Source organism: Apodemus sylvaticus, chromosome 3 (genome assembly GCF_947179515.1).
Source record: "Apodemus sylvaticus chromosome 3, mApoSyl1.1, whole genome shotgun sequence".
NCBI lineage: Eukaryota > Metazoa > Chordata > Mammalia > Rodentia > Muridae > Apodemus > Apodemus sylvaticus.
This window is the reverse complement of record NC_067474.1, coordinates 57,953,046-57,965,427: the sequence shown is the minus strand read 5'-3', so window position 1 is coordinate 57,965,427 and position 12,382 is coordinate 57,953,046. Positions and strand designations below refer to the sequence as shown.

Below are 12,382 nucleotides of genomic sequence, written 5' to 3'. Positions count from 1 at the left end.
AGAGAAAAAGCAACTTACCCAAGGCTGCCCAGCAACTATTCACTTAGCGGATGTTGACAATTGTCTACTATGGGTAAGGCACAGAACCAGACATCAGTGAGTAGCCATCAGTGAGCAGAAAGGCTGGGCTTGCCCTGGGAAACCTACAGGTTTGTATCGATGAGTCACAGCTTGGTGCTGGTGAATGGTCTAAGGTCCTCTGGGAACCCAAAGCAGAGGCTGAGCCAGCTTGGAGGCTGCCATGGTAAGGGATGTGGCTGTGGAGGAATGCGCCTGGCAGAGGGAACAGCAAGTGCGGAGGCCCTGAGGGGGGAGGAAGAGCACAGGTGTGGGACGATCCAGTGTGGCCAGAATTCAGGACACAGGGTGGGAGGGATGCTGGAGAGGCTCCAGAGACGAGTCCGGTCTTACGGACTGTGGGAGGATGCTGCTCCCCTCTCACAGGCTAAATGACATCGCTCCAGCAAGTGTCATGGCCATAGGCACTGGGCAAAGCTGATTCCGTTCCAGAGCCTGGGCTTTGGGGAGAAGAGTCAACTTCCATCACAAACAGCTGCTTTCCACTCCCGAATCTTTCTGAGAGATGGCAAAAGCTATATTCCATCTGAGCCATGTGTGATGGCCCAGTCATGGGGGACCAAGGGTGAGGGCGCAGGGCTCTGAACCTGGCCTGGCTTTCCCATGCAAGGTTGCCATCATCTCCATTAAACCAGTATGAATGGAACGTAGACACCGAGTCTCAGCGAGGCTCTCTGCGTTTTACGGCCATCTCTAGGAGCCCTGGAGATGTGCTCCACTTTATCTACTTAAATGGCTGGGAAGATGGTCCCAAGGTCACTGAGAGGCGGCCCAGAGCTGTGCACACCCCCTGACCCACTCCAGGGCTCAATTGTCCAACACATTTCCTGCACATGGGCAGTGGGCCCAGGACAGTGACAGACTTGGAGGGGGCAGAGGCATGGACTAGGTATCATCTCTGTCAATGCCTTCACAAAATGACATGACGTGGACTCAGGACCACAGACACATGAGAAAGTTCTCTGGGTGGTGTGGAGTGCTGGCTAGGGGAGGAAGCATTAGCTCTGGAGCGTGCACAGAGAGCTACAGTGTTGAGGAGGACTGGGATCCCAAGGACAAGGCCACAAGGGCTCAGGAGATGAGGCCCAACAGGGAGGAGGCCTGGGCTGCGGGCTCTGGGGAGATTGCTCTATGGTGTCCTTCAGAACGCTGCGGCCTGGTGCAGACCTGCCTGTGAGTCTGAGGCAGGTCTAGCAAGGCAGGATAATGACTGACTCAGTGTTTTCTGGTTAATCTGCTTCACCCCTCTGTAGCATGCTGTAATGAGGAGAGATGGAAGGTGAGGCCCTAAGGCCGCCCTGCACACATGCAGGCACTGGACTATGAATGACATACCCTCCTGCCCTGTTCCAATCACTATGGACAAATGATGGCTCGAGCAAGGGGCTGCTGCTGGGGAAGGCATGCGCGTCAAGGGTATGCATCCCTGAGTCCCCTCCTGCTCACTGTCCTCTGACTGACTGTTCACGGTCCCTGCCTGTGATCCTTGTGACTCCCCAGAGCAGTATGGGAGTGACGCTAAGAAGTGGGCTGGTGGGCTGATGGGCTAGAGACTGGCTACTTTATCCATTTGCCAGCAAGCCAAGCTCCTGAGTGTGCCTCTGTGGCTTAGTGGCCTGGCCCGGGCCTTGATGCCACTTTCACTGGATAATATGATGGGACATAAAGAACATCCACTGACCAAGGAACTGGGGACCCTTGATTTGAGACCTGCCTCTGCGCTGGTGAGCACCAGCTCACTTTTTTCTGAACCTCAGTTTCCTTATTTGTGAAATTATTACAGACAATGATAGCAAGTGCATCCACCTAACAGCAATAGTGGGGACAGGGGCTATCCCCACCTAACAGCAGAGATATCCACAGTATGATAGCAGTCAGCTTTCCAAGGACTTAGTGAAGCCCACACTGGACTTTCCTTTGAATGTCCTCTAAGCAAGCTGAGTCATACCTCTGAGCCCTGTATATGAATCTGAGCTTTAAAACAGACTGCATACCCATTTTTAGGCCTAGGATTGTTGAGGCAACAGAGTTGGAGTCTGACCTCAGGCTCTTCTCTGTCCTCAAGTTGTGTAAGATGGTGTCACGGTCTTTGTGTTTCTGAGGTTCTGGGATCAGTCCTTGGACTGGGCTATTCTGCCCAGCCTCCCTAAGATAGTCATGTGTTTTTCAAGATGTCCACGGGCCTGGGCAGGTCACCTACCCAATTCCTGGGGCAAACATCACCAGATTAGGGTCAGGCTGGTCCTGAGGGGTACGTCTGTGAACCTGTTCTGCTGAGTTCTGCTCTAAGGGTGGCCAGTTCTGATTCGGGCCATTGAGACGCTCAGAAACCCCCTTGCCTCAGTGGAAGGGGTTAACGAGACCCACTCTGGGGCAACGAAACACTTCCTTCTTGAAACAGTTATTGAAAAAGCAATTCTGTTTTCCCTGTATGGGGGGTGGATAAAAATTAACCTACCAGAGCAGAAGTGGTGTGTGTGTGTGTGTGTGTGTGTGTGTGTATGTGTGTGTGTGTGTTGGGGAGAAACTGTTGGTGTGTGTGTGTGTGTGTGCCTGTGTGCACATGTGTGTCCAACAGGAATCTGCTTTAGTAAAACTCAGGTTGATGCTGGCTGTCACTGTGGTGGGTGATGGCTCTGGCAGACTGGGTCCCTCCTCCGGCCACCGAGAGGAGAGGACGCAGCCATTGCAGCCTGCTGTATTTACCCTCAGCAGACTATTAACCAACACCAGGCTATTAATCTGGCTTTTGAGCCTTCACTAAAGCCCATAAAAGCTCACAGTTGTCAAATGGAGTTCATTTTAATTTCCTTTCAATCACAGTAAATTATTCAGGTGATAAATCAGCTGGAGCAGCCTCCTGGCTGTAATAGAAACCCTAATTCCTGGCTAATTATCCAGCCCATTGCTGCCAACAGATCAATACGGGCCGCAAAATGGAACAGGCCCAGGGCCCTCCCTCCCATTGGGCCAGAGACAGAGAGACAGCTGGGGAAGGAGGCCGTGCTGCTGACCTCCTAGGAAGTTCAAAGGTCATAGGGGGTTAAATCGGAAGATGGCCTGTTCCTTGTCTAATAGAAAGCCACCAGAAGCCCCCACTGCTCTCCTGGGCTGCTTTGCCCACTGCATGGTGACTCGTTCCTAGGCCAGCAGGTGGAAGTTTCTAAGTTTGCCTGGTCCTATGAGCATCCTGTCCCTGGGGAAGGGCTGGTTTGTTGCCATCACCCAAGAAGACTGAGCTTGCTCTTTAGGACCAGACTCAGCAGCTCCCAGGAACCAGATAGAAGTCTGAGCACTGTGGGGGAAGGTGAGGCTTGGCCTCAGGGGCTTCCTTTTTTCTCCCTGGTGGATGTCTGTCCATCCACGAGGAGGTAGAGGAAGGTGAGGAGGGATAGGAACATGGGTATGCCAGGACAGATGAGCAGAAAGTTTCCTGGAGGAGACATCTTCCCACGGAGATGTCTGGGGGGCTGGACAGATCTGGGCCTGTGGAGATGGTACCATTGTCTGGAGAGAGGTTTGTGGGCATCTGGAACAGCATGAGTGAAGGTGAAGGAACACCAGCATGGAGTTGCAATATCATCTGAGTGACAGGCAGTCAGGGACTCCCATCCCAGGAGGATGGAATCCAGAGGTGGGGACATTGGTTGATGCTTTGGAATCACAAATCCCAGAAGGCCTGCGTGCTGTGGCCTGGACGCTGCTCCCTCCTGGGGTCTTCACTGGGGTATCTTGCCTCTTGTCTCTTGCTCCACCCCTGCCATGACCTGCAGCCTACCCCTACACAGGAACTGCCGTGGTTTTCTCCCCGGGTCTGTCTTTTACAGGATCTTTCATTGTCCCGTGTCTCTTTGCCTGCCTATAAGAAGCACCTGCTCTGGCCAGGCCCCACCCCATCGCAGTGCATGGGCTAGGCTGCGTCTATGTCGCATGTCTCTCAGGATGGCACGTGCATGCAGATTAGTATGCACCTGTGTGTGGACCCCAGGAACAGCTCAGCAAGTGCTCGGTGGCAGGCACCATAATTACTATTACCTTCTTAATGTTCACGCTCTAAGGTGATGATCACTGGTCCCTGCATGGGGTATCAGCCTACACCTGAATATATCCAAGTTCACCTGGTCCAGGCCAAGCAAGAGTTCTGCCCACTCTTGTGAATCAGCTATGGCCCCATAAAAACACACCCTCTTGTCTCCTGTTTGAACACAGAATTCACAGAGTGTTAACTATTACTGTCATGTCTCAGCCAGTGTGTGTTCACTGTTCACTGTGTGCCCTGCAAGATTCAGCAAAGAGCCATACTTGACACATCTTCCTACCAGGCCATGAGAGTCTCTATCACCCCTCTGTGTGAAGATCCAGTGAGACTGGTACACTGTCTTAGCTAAGGGACAACAGCAAGCCCAGAGTCAGGATAAGAAGTGAACAATCAGTCCTTGGCAGGGAGCTACAAGAGGATCGAGCAAACATCTATGGTAGGACAGAAGTGAGCAGAGGTTCCATTCCCAAGCATGAATAAGAGGGAGTATAGGACATTCCCCCCAACAGACACACACAGATGCATACACACATACACAGATGCACACACACATATGCACACACATACAGGTGCACACACACAGATGCACACACACATACACAGATGCACACACACATACACACAGATGCACACACACATACAGATGCACACACACATATATATGCATACACATACAGATGCACACACACACAGACGCACACATATACACACACAGATGCCCCTACACACATACACACACAGCTGCCCCTACACACATACACACACACATAGATGCACACACACAGATGTCCACACACATACACAGATGCACACACACACAGATGCCCCCCCCACACATACACACACACATAGATGCACATACACAGATTCCCCCCCACAGATGCCCACACATATACATACACACAGATGCACATACACACATACATACACACACAAGTACACACACACATATACAGATGCACACACACATATATGCACACACATACAGGTGCACACACACAGATGCACACATACATATACAAATGCACACACACACACACACACACGCTGATGCACACACACAGATGCACACACTGTTTCACTTGAACATCTTCTTGTCTTTGGAATGAGATGGTGACCCAGAGCCTTCTAGGTCTTGCTTTCTTGGTCTCCAGAGGTACCCTAGGTTACCCCTTCTAGACCCCCAGAGGTCCCTAGGTCATCTCCCCTCTTAACATTCTATCATTCTCATCTCTAAGAGACCCAAGTGTGACAATGACCTGGGCTTTCTGTGGATCAAGCACAAGGGTGGATTCCCCAGCATTGCTGTGTCTGTTTTGTGAAGCAAGGAAATTCTTGGGGGATGCCCAAGTGAGGTGTTATGATACAAAGCATGGGGCCCTAGCCTTCAGTGATGGTTTTGGGCTGGCCTCTCAGGCCATGGTTTCTGCATCTGAGGTACTGAATTGGACTAGGTCATCATTGTAATTCATTTAAGCTCTAGCATCCCGTAAGGTATAAGATTAATCGGGATCCATCCCTTATTTTTATTTTGACGTGTTTACATCTTCCCCCTTCCGTCTAGTCTACTCTGCTCTGATGACAGGCAGATTCTGTCTCTGTGGGGTTTAAGATTACAAGCGAATTGTCACAGAGCTGCCTGTGCTTTGCCGGGTTGTTCTCTCGTTCATTTATTCATTCATTCATCCAGGAAATTTTACAGACATGCCGTGTCAGTGACATGGACCACCTGTGCTATGGTGTGCGGCATAAAGAAATAATGGCTGACACAGTCTCAGCTGCTGTGTGGGGACTGACTCGGGGAGACATGTTTCCCCTCAAACTGTGCTGAGCAAGATTTGCAATTTAAAAAGAGAGAAGGTCTGGGGATGAAGTTCAGCTGAAAAAGTGTTTGCTTACCATGCACAGACTCCTCCTTTCAGTCCCTGTCCCATACAGTCTAGGTACGGCAGAGCCTAGAATCCCAGCACGGCAGAGGTAGAGGCAGGGGGATCAGAAGTTCAAGTTTCCTTGGCTACATGGTGAGTCTGAGCCACCCTGGGCTCTATGAGACCCCAACTCAAAGAATAAAATAACAAATTAAAAAGACAGAGGAACTGATCATTCTTGTCCAAGTGCTTTCTTGTCCAATAGTTTTGAAGCCATGCTGTAAGTTTGGCTTAAGAGACTTGGTATTCACAAAGCTCTTCAAAACCATAAAAGCAAACCTTTCCTGGTTTGCAAGTTATTATTATTGTTATTATTTTTAATGTGCAGTTTTGAATGCTATCGGGGTTGGATCCACTTCAGGTTCCCTTCCCATTTCAAACAATAGACGTGCTGTGCTAAGAACAAGAGTAACATGCTTTTGCTGTGTCTGAGTTTAAAGCAGGTTAATCCTCAGGGGATGAAGCTAAGAAAGGGCTCAGAGCCAGAGCCCGGAGCTGGTGCCAATGTCCCGATGGCCCAGGATGCCTGTCCTGGGTCATTCCTAGTGAACAGGGGTTAGAATTTGCTGCAGATTTTGGCAGAGCAAGGCCTATGTGATTTGGGGGTTGGAACCAATATGCTGGCAAGCTGTCTCATGGCTGGAAGGCCCACACTGTCTCTGAAGAGAGCCATGGGCCAGGCTCACTCTTATCTTGAGAGAAGCTGACAGTAAGGTACTCAGAGTAGAACAAAAGTTTCCAGTATGAAGTTGAAACCTCAGACCTGTGCTGTATCCAGGTGCAGTTTCTTGTGTCCTAGATACTTGGCATAAGAAATCCAAGCAGAAATTGATACTAACTAAATTATGCCAGTGGAATCCCAACGATGTCTCAGAAAATCACATGAAAACACCTAGCCCTGACCCTTCTAGTGTGCATCCCATGTGTACAGAATAAGCCACAGCTACTAAAAATGATCCCACGATTTAAAAGATGTAAACATTGTGTGAGAATGAGAGTTAGAGGACAGCCAGAGAATCCAACTCCAAGAACGTAAGATGACATACAATTGAAAAAAACTATAAAGGGGCTGAAGTAATGACAGAATTGGAAACCACTATATAAAAACAAAACATCTTTTAAGAGAAAGAAAGAGAGAGAGCAACAGATTAGAAAACTCTCTTGCAATAAAGTGGTTGTTATCCATTAGAATTAAAAGTTCATTGACAGGGTAAAGGCCAAGAAGCAGCTGAAAAGGAAATTAATGGTTTGGCAGACATGAGTTGGGGAACTAGAAGCACAGCAGAGGAAGGTAAGAAGTGGACGGAATAATATCATAAGTACCTAGGCTTATCCTAAGCACCCACCTTTAGACTTGTGGGCTGAGGGTTTAGCTCCGCCGTGCAGTGTTTGCCTGAGATCTTAAGATCCAATTGCCAACACAACACACACACACACACACACACTCACACAAGTCCTGAAATGTGTCGTGGCATGTGTAATCCCAGTGCTGGGGAGGTGGAGACAGGTGGATCTCTGGGGCTCACTGGCCATCCAGGTCAGACCAATCTGGAGAGCCCCAAGACCCAGTGAAAGACCCTGCCCCACAGGGTGGGTGGAGGCTTGGCATCTGAGCTTTACTTCTGGCTGCCCACGCACCTGCACATACCTGGAGCCCCCAAGAGATAGTGACACCCGACTAGCGCTCTGTTAGAGGCTTCCAGGCTCAGCTCTGAGGGTATAGAAGATGTCATGCCCATGTCCATAGAAAAAAACAAAGCTGAACACAGAGAAAACAAACAGACTTCCTGGAGAACTGAGAGAAGCGAGGTCACGGGGAAAACAGTTGCTGCAAACTCTGAAGAAGCATGAGAAAGCAGAGGTAGAGATCTTAGGAATAAACACCGAACCTCGGCCTGAAGTCCCATTTGCTGCCTCCCTAGTACTCTGATGCATCACGTGTGTACTTCAGGACCTTCTTCTGTGTGACATGCTGGAAACTGAGCCCTTGGACCTTGGGTATAGACATTGTACTTCTGGGATAACCCTAACCCCTCATGTGCATATGTCAACAACAACAAAAATAGGTCAGAGAAAGAAAAGCAAGAGTAAGCAGACATCCGAAGAGGAACGACACACAGCACAGATCTTGGACACATTAGAGATCTTAGATATAATTAATGATAATTAACTGAATGGTAAAAAATAGGCAGCATGCCAAGACTCGGGCAATAGCAAATTATGGAAAAACTCGAAGGAAACGCTAGAAATAAAAAGGAACAGAAATCAGGAAAACCTCAGGCCGGCTCGTCAATAGACTGGGTGAAGCTTGGCAAAGAATAACAAGGATTGAAGAAAAATCAACAGGAAGCTCCCAAACTGAAATGCAGAGAGAGGGGGGAAAGGAAAAAGATACACCAGACAGTGGAGAAATGCAAAGAGGAGCTGCATGTATGTAATGGGAATGTGAGAAGAGAGAATGGATAACATTTGGAGTAGTAAGGGCCAAGTGTTGGCCAAAGTGAGCAACAGGAGACTAAGCCATAGGTGCAAGGGTCTCAGAGAACCCCAACCCCCACAGACACCCCGATATCTATGTGGAGACATGTCACAATCAAATGTCAGACGATCAAAGACAAAATCACAGAAGAGATGAGGGAAGTACTAGGATCTCCATGAGTTTGAGGTAGGTTTGAGCTGTGTAGTTTGAGGTAGTTTGAGGCCCTGTCTCAAACAAACAAACAAACAAAGTAAAGTAGAAATAAAAAATCCACCATGTTATTAGAGGAAGGAAGTAAAGAATTACAGTGGTTTCTGGTTGGAAACTTTGTAAACAGAGAATGAATGGGGTTTGCTGTTTAATGTGCCAAATACTTAAGAGTGTGCCTCCTGAAGAGCCAGTCACTCTCCAGTGGACGGCCCCAGCCCAGGAGCAGACGTGCAGAGGCAGCACAGATTGGAGTTAGCAGAATATTGAAACAAAACAAAACATAAAACGATATGAAGCTGAGAGGGTAGGAAGGAGGGGGGAGATCTGGGAGGAGTTATGGGGAGGAGTGGGGCTTAATATGATCAAAATACATTATAAGAAATTCTCAAAGAATTAATAAGAACGTTACTGAGGGACAGCGAGGTGGCACGCAGGTTAAGAACCCCTTGTTACTCTTGCACCCACATGGTGGCTCACAGCCATCTCTAACTCCAGTTCCAGGGAGTTCTGATGTCTGCTCACGACCTCCATAGGCACTGCACACAGGCGATGTATACAACGCAGGACAAACACTCATATATATTCAATAAAGTCGATAAACTTAAAAGCATTAGAAAGGGAACGTTTGCGTATTTGAGGGTGAGGGGGATGATCCCGGAAACTCAGCTGCACAAAGAAGGTAGCCAGAGGAAGAATGAATGAGAAGATGAAACAGAACCTATGTTTTTTATTATTCTTAACTGGTCTAAAACTGTGAGTATACATTAACAGTAGTAACATTAGGTAGAGGACTACTATAAACAGATACAGGAAGTGATCCGCAGCAGTGTCCTGGGCTCAGGAGGAAGTGGGGACTGCACTAACAATAGAGAGAAAGAATGGCATTTAGGAGGTAGACGTAGAGATATAAATATATATTACAAATTCCAAGGAGAGAACAGTAATCTGTAAAACTTTATAAAAAGTACAATTGAAATACTAACAGAAGAAACAAAAATGGGATCATGGGAGAAGGAAGGAAGTGGGGCAGGGGAGGGGGCATGAAGCGGGGCCTGAGCCCGCAGAATAGCGAGCTGTAGAGTAGACAATCCAGTTCTGTTTACGTCACCCCAGGGTGAGTGGTCCAAGTGCACCCACTGAAGGATGGCAAAGGGCAGAGTGTTTAAGAAAAGCCAGGGAACTCAACTACACCTTGCCTCCAAGGACAAAAAACACAGGAGAGAGGAGGTTTTAAGAGGTCATAGAAACCAATACATTGACGAATTATGGATAATCGAAAAGGATCATTCAGTAAGGTATATCGACTCTCAAAAGCATGGCTAGTTTTTGGAGATTTATGAACAAGTGGGAAAAGAGGTAGCCATGGCAGACAGTGCTGGCAGGGGGATGCCCTCATACTGCCCAGGAAGAGGGCAGATGTGTGGGGAGTTGTAGGATGCAGCAGGGGTAAATTCAGGGTTCCCAGGAATACATGTCATCAGGTGTGACAGAATGCATGGCTTCCACACCAGCAGACACAGAGCCACACAGAATTCTCAGGACATTTCATGGAAAGCAGGGGAGGAGAAAGGACACAAGGGGAACACAGCACAAACTAAGAGCTGGCGATCATAAGGGATAGAACTATATGACAATATTCAAGATAAAAATTCCAGATAATAGAATATGTAAAATAACCAAAACATACAAACATGCTATTTACAGTACACAAACAGTATGGAACAGAAAGAGTTTTAATAGTGGTAAATACTATAAATATAGGGATAGTGTTTATACTGTATGGACATGGTAGACCCATCATTGCTAACTGAAAAAGTTAGCCTGATAATATCATCACCAGAGGAAAGAGATTCTAAAGTCCCAAACACCCTCAAAGACAAAGGGGTCATTGTTTAATGATAACAAAAACAGTTCCTAGGAAGATATCAGAGCAATCTGAATGTCTACACTCAGCCTCAGAGTCTCAAATATCAGAAGTAAAAATTACCAGTTAACAATTCCATGATATCTTGTGAAGACTTTAACAAGGGCTCATGCGGACAAAAGGTGGTAGGGGGGTTGTTTCTAAGACCCAGCAACAGCATACTGAAGGAGCTTCATCGAGCAGCTCCCACCAATACAAAGTAGCAGAATCACAGGCTTTTGAAACAGCAGATTGGGGACAGAGATGGAACTTACAGGAGTGATCACCCTCCAGTGGGGACAGCATGTCTGAGCCATTTCAGTAGCCCACCCCAGAGACCATGTTCTCTGATCACAGTGCAATGAATAAAAAAAAAATGCACAGTCCATGGGGCTGGAGAGGCAGCTCAGCAGTTAAGAGCACTGGCTGCTCTTCCAGAGGACCAGGGTTCTATTCAATGCACCCTCATGGCAGCTCACCACTGTCTGTGACTCTGGATTCAGGAGATCCAACACCCTCACACAGACACACATGCAGGAAACACACTAACTCACATAAAATGAAAATAAATAAACCATTTAAAAAGAATGCACAGTCCAAAGAAAAGATATTTGAAGATCCAAAACAAGTTCCAGTGCCGTGACTCAGGGGGTGAAGATGCTTAAAGCTTGGTCACCTGAATTGCATCCTGGCTACTTTTCCACATGGCGGAGAACAGAACTAAGGTTTACAAGTTTTTCTCTGATTTCCACCTGTGTGTCATGACATCCAATACTCACACATGCATGTGCACATACAGACACTCACTCACACTCACACACACACACACACACACACACACACATTTTATTTGTTCAAAACAACAAAAACAAACCCAAAAACAACCTTGATAAACTTACTGGGGGACAGGAATGAGAGAGGGGAAAACCATGTGTCAAACATTTGAAATCCTGGCCAAACCCCACAAAAGGTGAGAGGATCTAGCCATGCACCTCCCCCACAGCTGAGCTGAGAACCCAAAGTTGAGCCTGGAGGGATCTTGACCTAGAAGACATTTATAAAATCCATTCGTCTGTTTACCTGCACGCATATGTTTGCACTATGAATGTGCAGTGCTCTGGGAGGCCAGGAGAAGGCATCATATTCCCTGGAACTGGAGTTACAGATGGTTGTGAGCCACCCTGTGTGTGCTGGGAACAGACCTTGGTCCTCTGCAATAGCAGCTGGTGCTCTTAACTGCTGAACCATCTCTACAGCCCCCCAGACACATACTTTTTAAAGGTAAAAGTATAATAATTAAGTTCTCAACTCAGAAGAAGGCAAGGCAGAAGGGACACAATGCATTGCAAAAAAAAAAAAATCCAAACAATAAGTCAATAATAAAACTCTCTTCCTGTACCCCGCCTAACCTGTCTCCTCACAGTACTAGTGTTAACAGCACTCACACCACCCAAACCTACCTCCAAACTTGCCATTCAAGGAACTGGATCTATCTGGCCTGGAGAAAAGAAAACCCAGTGGCTACTGATGGTATAGTCTGACTCAGGAGGGGCAGAACCAGGGCCTCAGGAGAAATCAGGGAAAAGCAACTCCTGTCTTTCATCTTGGGGAAAAGATGGATTTGTTAGTCGTTACTGTGTTCTGGACTGAGGACCAGCTGTCTGCTGCAGTCTGGTGTTCTCGCATTTGAGATGAAACTGGAAGTCCTGAGGTCCCTCAGAAGACTGGCAGGATTGTCATTTTAG

General features: G+C 47.6%; 1 protein-coding gene across 4 annotated transcripts in view; it reads left to right on the top strand.

Moving 5' to 3' along the window:
* Pax5 (paired box 5) overlaps positions 1 to 12,382 on the top strand; it is a 187,195-nt gene that overhangs the window by 65,860 nt on the left and 108,953 nt on the right. The gene's annotated exons all lie outside the window — the stretch shown is intronic.